Below are 17,790 nucleotides of genomic sequence, written 5' to 3'. Positions count from 1 at the left end.
CGTCGTCGTCGTCGTCGTCGTCGTTGTTGTTGTTATATTACTGCCAATTCCGCGACACACGCGAGTGCCAAGGAGTTTTTTTTTCCTGTCGACGACGTAGCTCCGCAACTGTTTTGCTCGCTTCACCGTACTGCGCCGTTCGTAGCGTTTGGGACTCGTGTCTTTGCTTAACGCGAACGAGTCCGGACTCCTCGAGGACTTGTGTACAAACGAACTACTCGTGCGTACAATACGTACATACGCAGGGCGTTCGTACAACGTCGTCGACCGACGTCGAGTCCCGCGCCCGTCCTCTCGCGGGACGTAAACAGGGAGTGAAAATCGGAATGATTTCGAATTCTCTATCGCGCAAACAGTCTGTTTACTCTCGCGATGACGAGGATACGACGGAAAGTGGGAATCGTCGTATCCCCGACGACGGCGATCGAGTTAATCGCGATTTCGAATATCTCGCTATCTCGCAGGGAGCCCCGTGCTCGTTGAGCTCTCCCCCTTTTTTTTTTCCTCGTTAAGGACGTTAAGATTAATCGTGAGTCAGGCACGTTAGCCACTCGATTGATCTCATCGGGATTATACAGGGCGTCCTGAAATTGTCGATGCTATCTATTAGAGATTGTTGGTCCGTCCACATTTAAACGCCTTATGGTTTTTTTCATTGCTTGTGACTGTTTTATTAATGAAGATACACTTTCATTTACTTGGTAATGTTTCCTTCGCTAATATCTAGCGTTTTGATTGAAAAACGATTTTTACAATATGACCGTGTTTGTTAAAGTTATAAAGCAATCGAATTGGGTTGAGGATACGTCTATATCTATAATATATCAATACGTTGTGAGCGTTTAAGAGTTAATGGGTGGATTCAGAACGACCGTTCACCGAGCGCTTATTGTTAGTAAGCGGTTGTCGGTCTGGATTGTATTTGGAAATATTATTCGAGTGCCATGTGTCGTCTTGTCCTTGGTTAACACTGGGTGAACGAGGATAAAATGATACACGGAAGCACTCGAAGCACGGAAGTATCGTTTCCGAACGCGCACAATGCGGCCGCGTTTATTTAAAATAAGATCGTTGCGAAGGTTACCATAATTACAAAATTTCTATTTCATACATGGTGTTGAATTGAAAGTTGAATTAGTTAGATTAAAGTGTTACTATTAACGAAAAGATTACGAGAGGCTGCTGCCTTTTGTAATTCTCTTGAGAAATTGCGAATTTTTAATTTCCTAACAATTCCAGATAGCTCTCTGAGAATATTATATACTGGAAATTAAATCTATCTTAAATGGGATATTTCATTGTTTGTCTTCGTTCAAAGATCGACGAATGGTTTTGACCGATTTTAAATAATTCCGAGACCACATTTGTGCATTGATGTATTCATTAATATCTAATGTTTTTGCAGTAAACGTTCATCTTCAATTATTATTATACATTGTAATCCATGGCAAAGTATTAGGTGTAGTAAAAAGTCATCGCGTATTTTTTAGCTCAAAGTTGTATATACAATATCTTCATCAATAATGAATAAAATTCAAATTTAAAAAAAGGGTTTTAAAGGGCTTGAAATCTCTACTTTTAAAAGCTTATCACATTTTTTAAGTTTATATGAGTTTGATAATTTTTACATACCAAAAACTACGAGCTGAAAAAGACGAAAAATTTTCTTCTCACTTTGTGGATTTGTAACGTGTCCAAAACGAATTTGAGAAAATTTTCGATTACATATCGTGAAAGCTTGATACTTTCTCTACAAAATCTTTTTTTTTTTTTAAATATTCCTACGACTTTTGATTACTGAGTTATCGCGGATTAAATAAAAGAATTATTTTGACTTTAATTGCTCATAACTCCATTAAAAATTGTCGTATCGTATAATTTAAAAAAGAGATTTTTAAAGCTGAAACTTTACTCTATCAAGAATATATTTATATTGTTGGTAAGAAATTAATTGCGGTTTTTACTGATAGATGTCTTAAAAAAAACGCGATGACTTTTTACTTAACCTAATATATTAACTCTGCGCTCGAGATGTTTGAATATATATCGCTTGGAAAAGGTGACAATCGAAAGAGCAATCGTTTTTCCATTTGATGAACACATGGAGAAAAATTATTCCTCGTACATTACGCATTCGGCCATTATCGCGTCTTGATCGCACACGTGGCTCTATAAATAGAAATAGATATAATTACGTCGTCTGTATATTTGAATAAAACGAATTCGTGTGCCTCGATTAGAGGAGATTAATTTTCTGCTTGGAGCAGAGAGTACGTTTTCTGTAGACGTACAACCTGCTATTCCGGATGTATTGTATTTCTTCTGCTTTTTTTTTTTTCGCGGCGCGTCTTTATTAAAATCGACGTTGCAAAACGCTGTCACTGGAATGCTTGCATCGTCACTGGAATGAAATATTTACTTGTCTTGCGACACAGCGAGTGTCATCGATGATCTTCGATGCATCACCTTTCGTAATTTTCCTGATGCCCGAATCTTCGAGCTTCTTCGAGCTTCATCAAGCTTGCGAAGCAATTCTTTCGCTTCTCTTTTTAGCATCCACCCATGAAAAGAAGATTTTCGTTCAAGTATCTAGAAAAATTTAGCTAGATACAGATTTGAAAATAATTGTGTTGGACCATCTATAATAATTACGTAGCAGTCTGAAACATGATGAGCAATGCTGCGAAAAGTTTTGACATTCTAACAACCAGTTTGAGCATCATACATAATTATTTTGATGATCCAACGAAATTATTTTCAGGTCTATTGTATCTAATTAAATCTTTAGATACTTTCACGAAACTATCTTTTCTGTGTACGAAACGTACGGTGTTCTAGAACTTGTAATGTAAGCTGCAAGGAAGTGATCCTACATGAAAAAATAAATTGAAAACGTAGAATAAAACTTCTTTATACAAGGCTTTATTTTTCAGAAAAATCATTTTGTATATTCGTTGGATACGCATACATTTTGACATGCACGTATTTATGATTTTAAATCCAATTATTAGAAATATCGAAAGAATATGATAAAACAAGATTAAGAATTTTATTTTATTATCATAAAAATTGCTGAAAATTATTGCCCGTTTTATCGTATACATAAATATGCCCTTTGTATTTTTGTGTCAATACTTTTCATGTAATTAAATTTTCAATGACAATTGAAGAATCCATACGTGACTAAGTGAAGAAAGCCTTATCCGGCTTAAAGCGAATCCTTAATACCTAATAATATTTTTGCGTGAACTTTTATAATTTATGCAAATTGCGCGCCGACCAGTTATTCTTGAAACTGAAACTGGAGTGTACACACAATATCACGAATTAAGTAACGAGCAATTTAATAATACTCGAAAAATATCACGATGTTTACTTTCAATTGTTTGATAATATTTTTGCGCAATATCATTTTGGTATACAGTAAATTTAATGTGATCGCGTATTGAATATTCATGACGGATATTCAAAGTTTTCTTTGGAAAACCAAATTTCATTTAAAAAAGTTAGATTTATTTTTAATTATTTTTTTCTGTAGAATCACCTGAACTGTCCATTTCCGCTTGTACCATTAGTTTTAGAACACCCTGTAGGACATTTTGCATAAAGATGTTAATAGAATTACTTTTCTATTTGAACAACTGCGTTGAATTACGTCTGGTTGTTTTGCAGCTTTCAATATCGTGAAAAATTCGATATTTTGCGCGCGGGAGAAAAATGGTGCGATATTTTTTAATAATATTTACACACGATTCATGAAAGAGAAAACACGTCGATCGGCAATAAATGCCGTAAACAAATGCGAAGGTCAATGTAACGCAACACGTGTGTCTATTTTTTGTGATAATTAATTACGCAAAAACATTTAATGCAAATGTGTTTGATTTTTTTAAATGAGATATTGTCGCGAAAATACCGCACAATTATAAAACCTCTATTTTATAAAAGATAAAGATATTAGATTTAAATGATAGGTAATAAGTTAGAAACAATGACCTATATGAATAAATCAATTAATTAAACGGTCAAAGTTATAGATATTCTAATACAATAATGTATATGTAATTTATTTTAAATATATTTATTTCAGATATACTATATGTAACTGCGCCCCGCAGTAAATGTATCTATTACTTTTGGACTTGTAACACAATTAAACTAAAATAATATCTAATAATAATAATAATAATAATAATCTCAAATTAAATTAATAATATTTTATCAAAATACAAAGATAAATTAGTAATATTTCTCGCAATAAGAGCTCTTCAAATTGACGATTAGAGAGATTTTATTTATAAGATTATTATTATTTCAATTCGCTGCAAGTCCTAATATAATAGGTTTGTACAATCGGCGCGTAGTTATATATAATATATCTGATTCAGATATATATATATATTATATATATATATAATATATCTGAAGTAAATGTATTTAAAATAAATTACATATAGAATTATTATTCCAATATCTAGTTTAATCATAATTGACACTTCTTCTTATATTTAATTGGTTTATTAGATTTAAATTCCTTTTAAATAAATAGATGACATATTGCTTATTTATCCTTCGCGTGATTCGTGATAACCGTAACGATCTTGTCAGAAAAATTTTAAATGTTTTAAACACTATATGAAAAATGTTATTCAACGTAATATCTGACCCTTAATGTAAAAAAGAAACGAAGATCGTCTTTGCGGCCTGACATTGGACGCGTACATGTATATTCACGCGGTGTACGCGGCTTGCCGTTCTTGGACGCTTTAATGTTCCTTGTTTATGCACGATAAATAAATAGAATAAGTGACTCGGTTATACGATCGACTCACCAACGTCGATCATGCAAACATTCATCGTTCGCATTTATATTATCACGTACAGTGTACGTGATAATGCAAATGTCGCGCAAGCGGAACTCCACGTCACTATGACGAGTTTAGAAAAAAATAGGTACAACAGCAAAATAAATGCAAAATTAACTCTCCGCCATTTCCGTGAACGTATAGTTAAAGCCAGTCGGCATTCTCCGGCTCCCTTCAATTCCACATGCCAATTGGCACGTATAATAAAACGTTTGTGCAAAAATACAACGTGAGAAATGATTCAAACATTTAACATATTAATTTTTCACATCGCGTTCCGTGTTAAATAAAAAATTTTCTGTTCTTTAATAATGGATATGTCTTACACTGAAATTATGATGTAATCGCTAAAATTATATACTGCAATACACTACATAAAATGTCATTTATTATTTTATTAATAAAAGATCGGAAAAAACCGTATTTTTCCAATTTTTCCGCGGATTTTTTCCCAAGGATAGAAAAGTTCATTGGAAAAATTCACGCGTGTGAAAATCTGTCATATTTGTTTCTCGGTTCTTTCTATAAAGAAAATAATTGCCTATAGAGTACAGCTTACAGCGGAATAATTTGAATAAGTTAACAGAAATTTTGAAGTTGTATTAAAATTTGAAGTTGCATAGTGTATTCTATTAAACATATAAAACATACAAAATATTTATTATTATTGCATCAACGTGCAAATTAAAATAATAGTTTTAAAATAAAATTAATTAAAAATTTTTTTTAATTTATCCTTATTCCTCTTAATATTAAATATATAAATCTTGATCTTAAACGTTTCCACTCATTTGAGTCTTCATCAGCAATCTTTCCTCCTAACACAAGGTTGGAGTAATATTCAATATTATATACCATTTTATTATAGATAGGTGGACGATAATATAATCGTTCTTTGTTTACTGAATTTTAAAATCGATTCTATTCTTGAAAAATTCAATTCATTCCATCCAAGGTTACAATTCACTTTGGAATTGGGTGGTAATTTTATCAATTTTTGGGATATAACCATAATTTTAAAAAATAATTCATTGATGTTTAACTGGTATCAAAAATCAACGTTTTTGAGAAGATTTTTGAATTTTTTTGTCTCAACATCCAATTTCGCAAAAGAAGGGCGTAATATTCAATTTGGCACATAAAGTTTTTTATATAATATATCTCACGTCCACAATTTCACAAAAAGAATCTTGAATTTGTTGTAAAGATACTTTTGGAAAACGATTATCCATTGGATTTTATATTCGATATTATTAATGCAAGAGTTAAAACATTAATAAATAAATTGAATTTTTGTTCAACTAAACGATCAAATAACGGCTTAAAGGGTTAAATGGTTTTTCCATATCGTATTTAGAAGAGATATCGAATAAATTTAAGAATATAATTAATGGTGTTTACCAAAAAGTTTCTTTTTTTTTAGTTTGAACAAGTTGAATCAATTTATTAAGGTTCATAAAGATTCTTTAAATAATGAATTAAAAAGGAATGTAGTCTACAAGATCAATTGTTGTGATTGCTTTCTATGTGGCACAAACAGGGAGAAAATTAAAAACCAGACTTTCTGAATGGAAATGTTCAAGATTAAGATTTACATATTTAATATTGAGAAAAATTGCGCTAATTGATAACCAGCGTTGACTCCTATTGCCTTACTTTATGTTATTATCATATATTTTTAAATTGTTCAATTAAAGGAGACAACTACAAAAAACTTATTACAATAGTTTTTTTTTTTGTTAGTTTGTAATTTCTCATTATCTTCACTCGCAAGTTCGAGATGAGTTGAGAAGCAGACTTTTAAAATGCCTTTTTTCCAAAATTTATAATTTCAGAAAACGAAAAAAAAAGCTACAAGGAATCTACGCGTCTTATATAAAATAACAATTTGTCAATAAGATGTAAAATGTTAAACAAAATTGCTAAACTATATAATGTTAAACAAATGCATTTTGTTTGTCTCTAATTAAAGGACATAATGCACTTCGAATGTCTATACTTCTTTCAGCACATAAATTGATGGTAAAAAAATGCTTTCAGAACAAAAGTAGTTTAAAATATGTCTTTCAACTGAATACTATGTCATCTCTAACTCAAAAAATAAAATTTTAGACAAAATGCATTTTGGAAGTCCACTCCTCAATTAATGACTACATCTTTACAAACGTACAGATATTAATTTTTAATCGTCGCTCAAATTATTTTTCTCACTCAGTATCTTCGTTCTCTTTTTTTTTCAATATCGCTCTATACAATATACATCTATTTCGTTAACTAGAAAAATTTTAGGACAAGGTAAATAAATATCTAATCTGATTTTTATTCCTGCATTAGACTGCGAGAGGCACTATATGCCGCATCATAATAATCACTTGCGCAGTACAATGCGCAGTCGTTTACTTAGACTTTGCTATGCACTAAAAAAAGATTAGATTTACTATAATATAGTTTTACTATAATATAGTTTTACTACAAAAATAGAGGGATGACTACAAAAATTTTAATAAAAATAAGATTACATAATTTTATGAATCACATTAATTTGATGAAGGACATTAAAAGTTAAATATAATGTCATTTACATAGTAAAAACAGCAACTTAAAAAAAAATTTTTCGAAAAAAACTGAAATTTTTCCAACAATTTAAAAAAAGCAGTTCTTTTTTAAACTATGATGTCATTATCCATTACATATTATGTCATTATACAGGATATCCCAAATTTAAATGGCCAAACTTCAGGAGCGTAGTTGATAAATTAAGCATAAAAAAAAGTCCTTTAGGGATATGCTCGTTTTTTCTTCGTTTTCGAGAAAATCGCAGAAAAAGACAAAATGTAGTTTTCATTTTTGTACTTATTTATTACTTATTCATTCACACTTATTTATTCACGTTGTCACTTGCTTAATGCAGATATTATTTAAAATGTTGGCCTCTTACAACAATGCACGCATAGCATTTTGTATGGACAGCTGTGTTGCAGCCAAACATTGATCTAGTCAACGTAATGACACGTCGATCCTGCACTCTTTACTCTTGCACTGCCTCTAAAATATTATCGCTGAAGTGTACGAAAACAATAATATTCCGCTTTGAAAACAATAATATTGATAAAAAAATATGTTTTATCTCTTTTTGCGATTTTCTTCGATGAAACGAAGCAAACACGAGCACATCTCTGAAGGACTTTTTTCCTTAGTTTATCGATTCCTTAGGTTGGTCATTTAAATTCGGGACACCCTGTATATTATAAAACTCGATATACGTAATACATTTTATAAAATAATCCTTTCTTCTTGATGTTTGTATAATAAAAATTCATTTCAATTAGCAATAATTTCGATCACGTTTTACAATTAATTGCTTAATTAATTAATTAATGTTGTACGTTGTACTTTTATGTAACTTTCACTATATAACATTAGATTACCAGAGAATTGAAGTATCCACGGACTTGAATGTTTCGTAATTTCTAAAATGACCATCTTAATTAGATGCAATGCAATACACGAAATGTAATATATAAGGTGTCTCAAAATTTACAACTCAAAATACTATAGCAAGATAATTCTCGAAAAATTAAGTATGTAAAAAAGTCGTTTGTAAATTTGTATTTTAAGCAGTAATTTTTGAGAGAAATAAAGGGTTTAAATATGATATCAATTACAGATTATGTTTAGATGGCCACACATATTCATGAATCGCGTGCGTAGTATTAGTGAATGCGTTCACTCACAGACGATTATCTAAACGTAGTCTATAATTTAAATCCTTACATCTCAGAAACTATTGCTTCAAACTTAAAATTCGCAAATAACTTTTTTTTACTTAATTTTTCAAAAACTTTTTTGCTCCAGTGATCTTGAATTTAGGGACGCCTTGTATATAGATTGCATTGTTCTGGAATATATCTTTAATGTGTGTCTCATATATGCTTCCTGCAGTCTACTTATTTTCCAGTGTCTTTCTTCTCTGCTTTGTGCAGAATTGCACGCTGTGCTCTTTCGACCATCCATCCAGAGAAATATAATATTATCGCGATAAACTACGTTTCTTTTTTCTTCTCTTATAACATAACATCATCACATCTATCCTAAACTGCGATTGTGTGCGTTTTTGTTTCTGACCAGTCTGTTTCTCGACGCCGAAGCAACGTGTTTAAAGCTCTTTATGTTCTGAATGGAAAAAAAAATAGCTTTCTTTCCAACCTCCATGATATATATACGAGGTTACGATATACTCTATAAATTTTTTTTCAATATAGTTCGCAGATTGTGACAGAGTTGAAGACAACTTTGCCAATGTATCGCAATCTGTATACCATATACGTTGGTTCTGTTGACGTCGAGAAGAGAAACGGTTCTCGAAAGTTTTCATTTGAACGAAGAAACAGATTACTTTTCCTTGAAACATGGCATATCTGTACGAACCGCGCAAACTACAATACGTTACCGATATTATCTTTAACCGCGAGCATAAATCAATTTGAACAAAGAATGAAGTCCGTCTGAATTGAAACATCACGATACATCGACGATATTACTTGGACATCGTTGATTATCGTTCGCCGATATCGAAGAGAGACGGAGCTCGGAGCTCTTTATTTTGAATAAAGAATAAATTTACTCCGACCTCTCTGAGACCCAAGATATTACATATTTACGAACGCGAATGGCTAAGCATTTTATTATGACGCGAGGCAGCAGCGATACGTTTCCTTCTCGTAAACAGCTCAAGAAAGTAAAGTCGAAAATTTATTTTGTACAGTTTCGTGCACAAAATACGCGATCATCAACAGCTTCGACACATAACGGTAATATATGAAAGTTAATACAGGCAAAAATCTGATTGCATAAATTGGAAAGATAGATTCAATCAGCAAGGTATAAATTTATAGTTAAATCCATCAAACATTATGACTGGAATAATGAAAAATTCAATCACCAGATGTAGTATAATGAGAAATTTTTCTCAGTGTTTCTTAAGAATCGCTGCCGTTTGTCCTAGAAATTGTTTGCGTCTAACGATAAGTTAACGACGAAGACGAAGCAACGAACGCGATTGTGCGAAACGTTGTGCGCAAGAAATAGGGGCAGACGGGATCCATGCCACCACCCTGGAACGCGCAAGCTGCTCGAGAATATTGTTCACCAGACACGGCATATGTTCATGAAGGTCTTAACAGCGACGAGAGAGAGAGCAGGTGGCCGGGGGAAGACAGGTATTCCTTAGGGTTTTTCAGGAAGCCGCCTCTTTCTATCGCCGAGCCAGGGGTATCGCGATATTTTCTATAATAGCTACCCCGCCAGACGGGTAGATTTCGAACGTAAGAATCTTTACAGCGAGTACGCGATACTAAATCCACAAACCTGTGCGATCTCCTTGTGAAACCCTTTTTCGAATTTTACTCTATACGCTTTTACTGTTCTGCGAAACTTCGGGAGAGATCCTGAGAGAAGAAAGAGGAAAACTAAACGCGAGAGACGAAAGATTTTCATTGCCGTTAAGAAAAGTATTTTTGTGACTCTCTTTTTTTCGGTTTCTATGTAACGTGGACATTGTCGCTCTTCGACTTATATCCTTCGGCGACGTTACTTACGACGATAATAACGCATTACGAAAGTCATGAATCAGTCTTCAACGATAAGAGAAAGCACACGTTTTTCCTTGAGGTAAGCGAAAAGTATGATAATATCGACAACAAAGCCCGAGACTTCGTCAAATTATCGCTATTTAGATTATCATTAAACGCAAATGTAATTAGATCGAAATAAATTCTAGCAAATTTTAATTATCTATAATAATTATTAATCTCGGAAATACCTACGTACGATTCGTTTTTTATATTTATTACGACCTTTTAGTTTCACTTTTATGCTTCCATATTCCTTGTTTCAAACAAAATTCAAAAGTAGTCATTATTTGATTGAGCAGAAATTATTGTTCCGATCTGCTTCATCTTGAAGATTCGCATATCGGAGAGCAGTACGCGCGAAATATAAACGGACGTACTTAATCTTATTCTCTCCATACGATTAGTTTTTCATGTAGACTTTATTATTTTTCTTTTGTAGATTGAAATTTGTTTTCTCTTTGTCGTCTTCAATATTGATCGCGCGAATCGCAATCGGTCGATCGAGAAAGCGTGTGCGCATGGTTTGCAGTCGGGGATGAGCAATGCGCAATTTACCACCTTGCAATAGCCTTGCAACAATCACGGAATGCACGTCGCAATTGTTGAGCACTTTCGCTCTCACGAGCGCATCGCCGCGCCGCGCCGATCGGCTGCGGAAACCATTGCTAACAAAACTTATTGCAGCAAAACTGGGAAACTCTCGACTGCGATCTGACTACGATGTAAAAAATTGTGAAAGTCAGAATCAGCTCGTTTACGAATACAAAATGTCTCGTATTGAAACGTCCAATCAAATCGTACGCGACAATATTCTCACGCAGAGATTTAGTCACACTTACACAGACTCTTTCACTTATACAGACCGTCTCGAAATTCAAGGATAATATTATTGCAGCGTGAAACTTCGTGAAAGGTTAAGTAATAAAAGTATAAGTCATTTTTTCCGCGAAGCAGTTTTTTTTTTTACTATAAACGTTTAAAGTTTGACTAAGCGTTAAAAGTCATCTGTTTATGTGACGTGCATGCAATGATATTAGATATTAAACAAAATATTGCCGCTGTACTCACACTATTACGCAGACAGATTACCTTTTAACCAATGTTTATGGTTAATCAAACTTTAATTGTTTGTACTTAAAAAACTACTTTATGGAAAAAATGGCTTACACTTTTATTCACTTAATTTTTCTCGAAGCTTCAAACTACAATAATATCATTAAAAATTCGAATTTTGGAATACTCTGTCTGGAATATTCTAATCTGATATAAATATCGTTTGGAAAATATCGTAATAATCTACGAATATTTAACACGATTAAAAAATATAAAACATTATATACAAAGAGAGAAAAAAAGATTGTCTCTAGATATAAATTCTAGGCATCAGAAAATATAAGATAAAAAAGAAAAATATAAGATAATTTTTTGTTACTTTTTTACTACAGAATTTAATCATTCTTTTTAATTTTTCAATTTATATTCAAGATTTTTGTGTTTTTTTTTTTCGAAACGAAACATTATCTCTTCATTTTGACGTAAGAAATGAAAACAAAAAAGGAGAAATTCATTTTTCAAGTAATTCTTAATTCTCATCTGTTTTAGTAGAATCTTTTCGATGAATATGGAAAGTCGCCAATACTGACATATAATAAGTCTTCTGAAGAGACGCTTATTTCTCAATAACTATAATTATTGCACACTTAATATTGATATAAACATGATCTGTTCAGTTATTAAAGAAGTAAGAACTTGTAATTCATATATTTGTCATTTATTCCTATACAAAATCAACTAAAAACATTCTGCAAGTGTAGCGTAATGACCAGCACACGTGTCTATAAAATAGACCATAAGCTTAATCTTTATAGTGTCAAATAGCACTATCGGAGCTGAAGGCAATCGTGTATTTATAGAAAATCCTAAAAAAAAGAGATTACATGCACACATTTGCGTCTTACGGAACAGCATAAAGTATGCATATAAATAAAAAAATATTTTATATCTAAATAAAAAAATTCTAGAAAATCTTCATATACATTTACTTATAGATATTTTGTACAGATGACTCCCATAAGAGAAAAAGATATAGAAATATATAACTTTACTGTCTACTATCAGTTTTGAGGTCCATTTTGTCAGACACTCATTTTTGCTTATTTCTAAGTGTTTATCTTATTAATCTAAAAATTTAATTATTACAAAATTGCAAGCAGCACTATAAATCTGTTATATTCTTGGATAGAAGATTTCTATCTTTCTACTCTAAAGTTTTTAAAGTTTAAAATTTTATTTTTATTTTTTGTTTTATATAATATTGTCCAAAAATAAAAGTTGTATATCGGTATCTGGTGATCTTTCTGTAATATATTTCATATATGTCTTCCCCCTACGTAATAATAGATATGACATTAGGGGAGAGTTGCCAAAATTGTTCTTCTTAAGATAGTTTGTGTTATAAGTATTATATTTCTCATTTAATATTTATTTGCATATTAAGTTAATTAATATTGAAAATTGTAGCTTGATGATTTAAGATACCTATTGTATGTTTAATTTTTTGCTTAAAATAAATTAACTTGTTATGAACCTTTTTATGATTTATAATATAGTAAATTTATAAAAAATAAATAAAATTTAAGCTTTGATCTTTTAAATAATACCTCAATTTATAAAAATGTATTTCTTTTTAAAATAATAAATTTAAGAATGAAAATAATAAAAATGTGTTTAAAAAGTATGTTTTTAACATTATTAATATATATTAATAATAAATAAAAAATGTTTCACGTATAATAATAATAATGTAATTAAATACGAATTTTGAGAACTATTAATCAACATATTCGTCACGCATTTAATTTATCATATTAGAATAGACATATTTAAATTATTATTTTATGATTACATAAATAATTATATAGGTACTTATAAAATATGATAAGTATAGCATTAATTAGATACAACTTAACTAGCACAATTTAGGGGAACATGACATATTTTATAAATAAAATATCGATTTGAGGATTTATCATTTATAATAATCATATCGTATACATAAAATATGTGTTATATATGTTCTAGAATAAATCTACTTACAAAAACATAATACAGAACAGAACCGTATTGTTAGATTACTATTGGCTACACAATTGGTAAAAAATTACATCTATTAAACCTGATTTTTAAATTATATTACACACAAACTAAGATGTAATAATATGAGATTTTTTGTTTATACAGGCTATTCCAAAATTCGGTGACTTAAAATACTCTAACAAAAGATTTTCGGAAAATTAAATAAAAAAGTTATTTATAAATTTTTATTTTAAGCAATAATTGTTGAGATGATAAGGGTTAAATACTTAAAGCCAGTACAGATTATGTTAAACGCCTGCCTATGAGTTATTCGTGCAGTAATATTAGTTATTAGACTGTTGGTAAGTACTCAATAAATTTACCATATAAACGTAGTCTGTAATTGGCCATATTTGAACCGTTATATCTCAGAAGATATAGCTTAAAACAAAAAATTTACAATTATTTTTTTTATTTAATTTTTCGAAAACTTTTTTATTATATCATTTTGAGCTGCAAATTTTGGGACGCTCTACATACTTTATGCTCATTTATTTTATATTTTTATTACATGTCATTCAGTAATGAGAAAAACAATTGAATAATTGGTACACGTTAGGCATAACTATCTCCTACACCCTACACTCTACATAGTAAAAAAAAAATTGTGTATTTATATACGATCCACTCACGTTTTTGTTAACAGTTTATGTTGAATGTTTTAACATATTCGAGTGTTATTTTAACAATAATGTGATTATGTTATTTAAAGACTTTGTGTTAAATTTATTTAACATTTCTTAGTGTCAAAATGACGCAATTTATAAATAAGTGAATAAATAACGTAAAAATAAAGTTTTAAAACATAAATTCTAAGATGAATAAAAAAAATAAAATGTGTGTGTTAATTTAACATATCGTAAATGTTAATTTTACTGAAAAAAATATGCTTCCACTGTTTGTTCACAAACTGTGTCGATATTATCTGTTTTTGTATTTATTCTTTTACATAATATTTGTGTAACCTTCCGAAGTATTCATCTTATATTAAATTAACTCATGGAGCGTGGAGCAGAGCATAGGGTCTTTAATGGTTTCAGTAACAATGGATTTTTTTCTGGAATTAGGTTATTATCTAAATGTTCAACCGCTCCCTCTCTATTCATCATGGAAAATTTATTCATCTATACACTAATATATGAGATCTATATTTTACCGCCGAATGGCGCTGGTGATTAAAGACTTTTTAATCATCAGGTAGAGTAGAGCTATTTTTTTCAGCTCTTTAAACGTGAAAAATTATATATAATAAGCGCAGGTGAGATTGAACTCGAATCTACAGATCATGAGCCAATCGCACCGAGCGATAAGCCACTCGATGTCAAATTATACATATATTACTTATTATCTAGCTGAGCAAACAAAAATTCCTCTCCGTATATGACGCAAAAGTTCATGTTCAATTCAATTACAGTCCGTTTCGTTGAATAATAGATCGTCAGACTGTTTTTATTCAAAAATATGTGGCTCCAAAATCATTATTTATGAACATATATATCAAATTATATGTTCATGTAAGTACTCGATCCTTAAATTAGTTGATATGTAAAATGTATAAACAACTTTTCTCCGTCATTAGTCATAGTTAGTAATAACAATGACAACTATTGACTAATGAGAAGATAATTTTATGTTTTTGAGATATAATTTATATATTCATTGAATTATATATTCTATTCTGTTCTCTGAATAGAATTTTTAGTAAATATTCACAACAGGTTAGCATCCTCAAAAATCAATAACCTTGACATATGTGTATTGTCAAGGTCATGACTCTGAGCAACACCCAAAGTTTCAGCCATTGCTCGTTTATTTATTAAAGTTATTTATTAAAAAATTATTAACCAAAAAGTTTGAAAAATAATATGTTTTTTTTACTATATAAAATACAAATTTTTGACTTTAAAATATATTTTACGACCTTCCACCTCGTCTCTCCTCCAAAGCTCTACCTCGTCTCTCCTCCTGCCTATGAGGAAGAGACTCTGTCTCGCACCTCTGTGCGAAGAGACTTCCATCCCTCCTCCTGTCTAGGATTGCGTATGACTTTCCACGCGAATCAACTTCCATCTCACCTTCCCTCCTCCCTTCTGCCTAGACATGTACGAATTTTCAGTGGAAAGTTTCCACTCATCTGAAAAAGAGCGTGAAAAGTCATACGCTCCTGAAGTAGGGTAGGAGGTGGGGTGAGTCACTTTGCGTAGAAAGTCGTGCGCCGCCCCTGAAGCAGAGGTGGGGAGATGGGATGAAAGTCACTTTTGCGTGGAAGTCGTGCGCCCCTGAAGCAGGGGGGGGGAGGTGGGGTGAAAGTCGTTTCATGTGGAAAGTCGAATGCCCCTTGGCAGGAGGGGAGATGGGGTGAAACTCTCTTCGCTTGGAAAACTATTACGTAAGCAAAGAAGGATATAGAATAGTTTTTAATGTTATATATTGCAGAAATATAAGATGTTATTTTTTTCAAACTTTTCTTGTTAACGTTTTAACAAATAACGAGCGACGGCTAAAACTTGTTGAAGATCACTCAGGGTCATGACCTTGACAGCGTATATCAAGGTCATTGATTTTTGAAGGTCTTGACCTTTTGTGAATATTAACCGAATTTTTTTCAAAATTTAATTGTGATTTCGTGTTTTACATACGAAATATTTTCTAGTATTTTATTCAGATCTTGCGTAGACGTACGATATTCTTTAGGTGAAAAAGTGTTATCCATGTCTGTTAAACTTTTCGTGGAAACGTCTCTCCGAAATGTGGACGTGAATGATCGCCGTTCCCCGTTTCGAAGGATTGTAAGGCATGAAGGGGAACTATCATCTTTCTCTTCTCTCTATTCTGTTTTTCTTTCTCTTTTTTTTTTTATTTCTCAAAGGTGTTATTTACAATATCCATCTTTCCCTCGCCATTGTAAATATATAATTACGACTACTTGAAATTCTCGGAAGTATTTGTGGTTTGATGATTGACAATCTGAAAGAAGTGTGTTTTATTTCGCTGATATTGGTTAAATTTTTTCATTTTTTGGAAGAATTACAATCAATATCGCGATTACAATTCTGCGCAATTAGATACCATACTAGTGGCATCGCGTGCATTTCTGCTAATCTCGCCAGATGATATTTTAATCGAGTGATCCAAAAGATCATCAAGTGCTCACAAAAATTGTTAATTCCTTTATTTTTGTGATTCTTTAAAATCTTTTTTATGATACTGATAAATGAGGAAATGTTTTCTCGAATTTTTATGGATCTTGCTGTAAAAAAAGATGAACTGATCCTACACGATCAATAATATTGATTAGTAATATCGAATCGGTAATACTGACAAACGTCTATTAATCTGGCATAGCCACTTTAACGCAATCGAATGCAACTGATACCAAATTTTTTTGTTATTTTTTGCTCTATTTTTGATTTTTTTACTTCAATCGATTCACTGAATTTATTTGGCTATGCTAACTCAAGAATGACGTTAGCGAAATTAAAAATCAACTACATATTTTTGTAGGGCTATTTTTGTCATTAAGCTACCCCCCCCCTCCCCACCTCATACTGAAAAAAATATACAGCTGTATAATGAAATCAAAAGTATATCAGATTTTCTGTTTTCTATTTGCTCCAAGATAGAGCAAAAAGAATACGGAAATTTAACATTTTTAAAGAAATACCAATACACAAAATGGCCTGTGCCGCAAGACAAATAACCTCTCTATCACTAAAGACTCATTTGCTAACATGTATTTGGTGACCAAAAGTACTCTGCAAGCAACGGACTATCCGAAATATGACCAAACCTGATTTTTTGCAAAATATAACACATGTGAAAAACAAATAGTTGCGCGTTCTCGTCGCGCTTCAAGTTTCTCTTCTATCTCCATAAAATTATTTACTCGCATATATTTGATACCAAAATAATCCTTAGAAAACGTACTATCGAAATATACAAAACCCAATTTTTTTGCTAACAATAACACGTGAGAAATCAACATTTTCTCTCTCCTAGCCAATTAACGTGCTGCACTATTTTTCAGGTATCGTAATTAGCAAAAAAAATCGAATTTTGTTTTTTTTTTAATAATACATTGAAAATCATTTTAGTATGAAATAAATGCGAGCAAATAATTTGGTGTAAATAGGAAGGAAACTTAAAGGGCGAGCGCT

The 17,790-nt window shown here is 31.3% G+C and overlaps 1 protein-coding gene across 5 annotated transcripts in view; it reads left to right on the top strand.

Moving 5' to 3' along the window:
* LOC108747794 (RING finger protein 44) overlaps positions 1-17,790 on the top strand; it is an 88,589-nt gene that overhangs the window by 28,536 nt on the left and 42,263 nt on the right. The gene's annotated exons all lie outside the window — the stretch shown is intronic.

This window comes from Trachymyrmex septentrionalis, unplaced genomic scaffold (assembly GCF_001594115.1).
Source record: "Trachymyrmex septentrionalis isolate Tsep2-gDNA-1 unplaced genomic scaffold, Tsep1.0 scaffold108, whole genome shotgun sequence".
Lineage (NCBI taxonomy): Eukaryota > Metazoa > Arthropoda > Insecta > Hymenoptera > Formicidae > Trachymyrmex > Trachymyrmex septentrionalis.
The sequence above is the reverse complement of the archived record's forward strand: the minus strand, read 5'-3'. Positions and strand labels throughout refer to the sequence as shown.